The following is a 6,320-nucleotide window of genomic DNA, read 5'->3' on the forward strand; positions in this document are numbered from 1 at the left end:
AACCAGGGTTTCCCAGGCTTCTTAAACTAGAGAACATTTTGAGACCAGCCTTCCAAGGACTGAGCTTCAGGGAATCCTGGTCTGTTGCAAAGCCTCTTTTCAGCCTAGGGTAAGGAGAAGGCCCTTCTCTGAACAGCCGAGGTCCCCGACAGGAACTGTGACCTCATTCTGCCTCTGCTGTGCCTCGAGCGAGGCACTTTTCCTTTCTCAGGGTCTCTCAGTCCGGACGTCTTCGTCCACCTTTTCCTCTCCCTCAGTTGGTATGTCCTATTGAGTCTACTCACAGATACTCCTGGAGGGCCGGTTGGGAGCCAGACTCTGTTTGAGGCACTGAGGGGAGAGCAGTGAACAAGGCGAGGGCAGTTCTGGGAAGCTCCATCATGGAGCTTACAGAATGACAAGGAAGACAGGAATTAAAGCTGTAATTCTCAAAGAGATGAGTGTGCTCAAATGGGAAGTACAGAGCGCCAGGAGAATGGCTGGCTTAGGCTAGCCTGGGGGCGCTAAGACACACCAGTGTGCTGAGTGTGGAGGCCGCTCACCATTGTTATGGATGGCCGGGGGTCCCCACCTAAGGAGTGAGGGGTCTGGGGCAGTTCTTATAGGTCTGACTTTGTCCTATGTTAGGTATTTGATGTGTAGATATTACCACCCAGTGATAGCCGACGACCCCTCTTGTCTTAGGATGTGTCGCCCCTTCCCCTCCTTCCATGTGGGATCTGTGTGGTCTGGATGCTGGTGGGGCTTCTTATCCTGGGACACTGGTGAGGACCCAGCCACGTCCTTGCTGCCATGATACTGAAGGGCTCATATCATCCAGAAGTTGAGAGCTGGTGGCTGGGTCCTGTGCCTCGAAAGCTGATAAGTGAGCCCAAGATAAAGACTCACTGGGGTGTGTGAGCACAGACCTCTTTGAATCACGATGAGGTGCCCATCGGCTGGCCCCCTCCTCCCGTCTGTCCTGGTAATGCTGTCACAGGGTGATGTGACAAAATCAGTGGCTGCCTTGGTTCTGCCCTCGTCGTGTTTTACTGCACCTCTGCAGCATTCCATCCTCGGTCTTCAGCCTCTTGCCTCTCCCCCATACCCCTTCCACACTGCAACCAGACCCTTTTTTAATTCTTTAAAATTTTTGCTGTGCAGTGTGGGATCTTAGTTCCCTGACCAAGGATCAAACCCACGTGCCCTGTATTAGAAGCATGGTATCTTAACCCTCTGGACTACCAGAGAGGACCTCCTGAAGTGTAGGAGACATCGTTGAGTGGAGGTACAGTGGTGTACAGCGACTCTCCAGAGCTTACCTAGACTGTTTCTAACACACAGAAGCTATCATTCCCTTGCTTAAAATCCATCAGTGGCTGCCTATTACTCAGGGTGTGGTGTCTGGGCTCTGCTTACCTCTCCAGGCTTCCCTGATAGCTCCGTGAAGAATCCACCTGCAATGCAGGAGACCCCGGTTTGATTCCTGGGTTGTGAAGGTCTGTTGGCAAAGGGATAGGCTACCCACTTCAGTATGCTTGGGTTTCCTTTGTGGCTCAGCTGGTAAAGAATCCACCTGCAAGTAGGGAGACTTGGGTTTGATCCCTGGGTTGGGAAGATCCCCTGGAGGAGGGAAAGATGACCCACTGCAGTATTCTAGCCTGGAGAATTTAGAGTCAGACACAACTGAGCAACTTTCACTTACTTATTTACTTACCCGTCTGGGCTTATTTGATCTTGCTGCCACTCCCCCACCCCCAACTCTTATGTTCCCTTACGCCCTTCAATCCCTTCACATCTACTGCTCCTTCTGCCCAAGCCAGCCTTCCATCCTCCCATCTTCCATTCACTTTGCCTCCCTGTCTTTAGAGGGCCGAGTTTAGTGTCACACCCTCTCTGAAGCCGTACCTGCCTCTGCACCCTGGGCTAGATTACTGAGCAGAGTCTCGTGTGTTCTTCTCTTGCTGCACTCATCAAACTGTCTCTTCTGCATGTGAGCACATTGGGAGCCGTCCCTGTTTGCTGTGTCCCCAGATGGAAGGGTGCTCAGTACATCCTGGATATCAAACATGCGAATAATAAACAGCTAACACTCATGGAGTCCTCTGTTGTTGTTCAGTCACTAAGTTGTGTCCGACTCTTTGTGATCCCATGGACTACGGCACGCCAGGCTTCTCTGTCCTTCACTCTCTCCTGGAGTTTGCTCAAACTCATGTCCATTGAGTTGGTGATGCCATCCAACCATCTCATCCTCTGTTGCCCCCTTCTCCTCCTGCCCTTGATCTTTCCCAGCATCAAGGTCTTTTCCAATGAGTTGGCTCTTCACATCAGGTGGCCAAAGGATTGGAGCTTCATCTTCAGCATCAGTCTTTCCAGGGTTGATTTCCTATAGGATTAGCTTGTTTGATCTTGAAGTCGAAGTGACTCTCAAGAGTCTTCTCCAGAACCACAATTCAAAAGCATCAATTCTTTGGTGCTCAGCCTTCTTTGTGGTCCAGTTCTTAACATGCATACATGACTACAGGAAAAACCATAGCTTTGTCTATACAGACCTTTGTCAGCACCATGACGTCTCTGCTTTTTAGTATGCTGTCTAGGTTTGTCATAGCTTTTCTTCCAAGGAGTAAGTGTCTTAATTTTGTGGCTGCAGTCACCATCTGCAGTGATTTTGGAGCCCAAGAAAATAAAATTTGTCACCATTTCCACTTTTTCTCCATTTGCCATAAAGAGATGGGACCAGATGCCATGATCTTAGTTTTTTGAATGTTAATTTTTAAGCTAGCTTTTTCATGCTCCTCTGTCACCCTCATCCGGAGACTCTTTAGTTCTTCACTTTCTGCCATTAGAGTGGTATCATCTGCATATCTGAGATTTTTGGTATTTCTCCTGGCAGTCTTGATTCCAGCTTGTGATTCATCCAGCCCTGCATTTCTTATGATGTACTCTGCATATAAGTTAAATAAGCAGGGTGACAATATAAAGCCTTGACGTACTCCTTTGCCAATTTTGAATCAGTCTGTTGTTCCATGTCTGGTTCCAGCTGTTGTTTCTTGACCAGCATATTGATTTCTCAAGAGGCAGGTAAGGTGGTCTGGTATTCCCTTCTCTTTAAGAATTTTCCTCAGTTTGTTGTGATCCACACAGTCAAAGGCTTTCATGTAGTCAATGAAGCAGAAGTAGATGTTTTTCTGGAATTCCCTTACTTTTTCTATGATCCATGGATATTGGCAATTTGATCTCTGGTTCCTCCTGCCTTTTCTAAATCCAGCTTGTACATCTGGAAGTTCTTGGTTTACATACTGTTGAAGCCTGGCTTGAAGGATTTTGAGCATTACCTTACTAACATGTGGAGTCCTGTAGAGGTTGCAGAATGCTTTTCACCTACACTGAAGCATGCAGTCATCACCAAATATGTGCTATTTTATTACCCCAGGATACTGATGAGGAAACTAAGCTTCTGAGACATTAACCAATTCTCCAAGGTCATGCAGGGGTATGTGCTGCAGTTGTTATATAGGTTGTATGTGGTGTGGGTGCACAGGAGATGTGTATAAAGATATCACTGCTGTGCTGCTTGAAACCTCAAGAATGAAAATATGTTCATCAGTAAGAAAATGGAGAAACGAAGTGCTCTTTGTAGATACATACAGTGGAAAACCATACGGCAGCTACAGTGAGGGAGCTAGATTTATGTGTATCAACATAGACTAAATTCTAAAAACAGAGTGAAAAGCAAATTGTAAAAGGAAAGGTAGAATAAGATACCCATATTTGAACAGTTTAAAAACACAAAATAGGGACTTCCCTGTGGTCCGGTGGCTAAGGCTGTGAACTCCCAATGCAGGGGGCCCGGGTTCGTTGATCAGGGAACTAGATCCCACAAGCCACAACTAAGGATCCTGCACGCACAACTAAAAAGATCTCCCACGCTGCAGCGGAGGTTGAAGATCCTGTGTGTGCCAACCAGGACCCAGTGCAGCCAAATAACTTTTTTTTTTTAAATTAAAGCACAAATAATACCGAATGCTCAGGAAGGAGATTCACCAATTTCAAGGCTAGTGGTGACCTCTTGACAGAAAGAAGAGAAGGAGGTGGGATGAAGTGAGGACTTTTATCTCTATCACTTCACTAGAAAAATACTTGAAATGAATACAGCAAAGTGTTCATCTGGTAAATCTAGGTGGTGGGTTCACCGTTGTCTGCTTTATTAATGTTCTACCTTTTTCTGTGTTTGAAATATTTCTATAATTAGAGAACTTTTAAAAATAAGATTAAATATGCCATCAAAGTGCTTCAGAAACTAGAGGCTTGAAAACATTCACCACTTCTCTCCCACCTCAGGGTAAGCTGGGCCCTTCTATGCCTTCAAGCTTTCCATTCTTTCATTTGAAACTATCGTGAGCACCTACCCTGTGCCCTGGTCTAGTTGTTGTTCGGTCACTCAGTCGTGTCCAACTCTTTTGCGACCCCAAGAACTATAGCCCACCAGGCTCCTCTTTCCATGGGATTTGCCAGGCAAGAATTCTAGAGTGAGTTGCCATTTCCTTCTCGAGAGAATATTCTTAACCCAGGGAAAGTGAAGTGAAAGTGAAAGTCGCTCAGCCGTGTCGAATTTGTGACCCCACGGACTATACAGTCCATGGAATTCTCAGGCCAGAATACTGGAGTGGGTAGCCTTTCCCTTCTCCAGGGGATCTTCCCAACCCAGGGATCAAACCCAGGTCTCCGGCATTACAGGCCGATTCTTTACCAGCTGAGCCACAGGGAAGCCCTGGTCTAGACAACAGTAAATAGTGTAAACAGTGCCCAGCACCCACGTACATGCCCCTCCACTTGTCCCTCCTTTCCTCGTAAACCCAAACCAGAGTGACTTTCCAGGCATCACAGTTTTGGACTCTTTCCCTGCCCCCCCACCTTTTTTTTTTTTTTTTACTGTATTTTGTTTTCCTTTTTAAGTGAGGCAGACCAAGGTTCAGATCTCTTACTGATTCTGCAAGTATCCAGGGCAAGTAACTTGTCCTGTCTGGGCCTCAGTCTACTCACCTGTAAAGTGGGGTGGTACCGTGGTCTCCCAGGGCCGTGTGAAGATGAGGGAACACACGTGATGCCCAAGCACAGCTCCTGGCCCGGAGCGGGTGTGAGAACCACTCCCCTGCCTTTCCTCTTCCCAGAGGCCCTCCCCCGCAGCGCCTGGCTCATGCTGGCCTCTGCACAACAGCACTTATTCTCAAACTTTTCAGTTTCAGGAACTCCCCTTTTTATTATTTTCCCCATGCTTTGGAAGATTTTGATCCCAAATTGCATGTATTAAGTCATTATTAATTTATTTCCCATTTTTTATTAATCAAAGACATAGATAGCTGCCCCTCAGAGCTTCTGATCTATACAGCCCTCCGGGAGCTGCACATGGCTAACATAATTCCAGCCAGAGGCAAAGGAGTCAGCAGTGTGTGTGGTCTGGGTGGCCTGAGGAGGGCCCATGTAGTGGCACGGTGTTCATTTCCTTTTAGCTAAGAGCTGTGGAAGCAGCCTGCCTTGCATGGGTGGATCTGCTTTCCCAGGTCACTGACCGATGGGCTGGGGGCTGAGTCTTCCCTGTGAGGCTTGAGTCCAGGGCCCCACACAAGTCCCGGACCCCTCATCTGTTTGACTCACTCCAAATAGATGGCGTGCACCAGCGCCACCCAGAAGAGCATGGGGTTCGTGTAGTGTGTGTGTGTGTGTGTGTGTGTTAGTCACTCAGTTGTGTCTGACTCTTTGCGACCCCACGAACTGTAACCCACCAGGCTCCTCTGTCCATGGGACTCTCCAGGCAAGAATACTGAAGTGGATTGCCATTCCCTTCTCCAGAAGATCTTCCCAACCTAGGAATCGAACCCTGGTTTGACTCACTCCAAATAAATAGCGTGTACTAGCGCCATGCAGAAGAGCATGGGGTTCACATAGTGGGAGGTGGCAAAGCTGTCTGCATGTGGGTTCCACAGGCACCTGCTGGAGACCACCACGCTGACCTGCCCCTTGCCCCCAGTGCTGACGGAGCACACCAGCCTGTAGTGGGGTGGGGTGACAGCGCTGACCAGGTCCCGGATCTCGGCACTCAGCACTGCGGCCAGGTGGGCACACGGGGCCGGGTGGTAGGCCACACCAGCCAGCTTGCAGGGCAGGTGAGCCTGCATCAGGTCCTGCGCCCAGACCCAGGGGAACTTCACCTGCAACCTGGCTGCCCCCAGGGGAACCTGGAGGGAGGGGAGGAGGCGGGTGACGGTGGGGAGTGTTTGCAACAGAGAACACGTAGAGTTGGGGCTCAAAGCCTAATATGTTGAGCACAGACCCTGAGTCAG

The sequence above is a fragment of the Bos javanicus genome, chromosome 3 (assembly GCF_032452875.1).
Source record: "Bos javanicus breed banteng chromosome 3, ARS-OSU_banteng_1.0, whole genome shotgun sequence".
Taxonomy (NCBI): domain Eukaryota; kingdom Metazoa; phylum Chordata; class Mammalia; order Artiodactyla; family Bovidae; genus Bos; species Bos javanicus.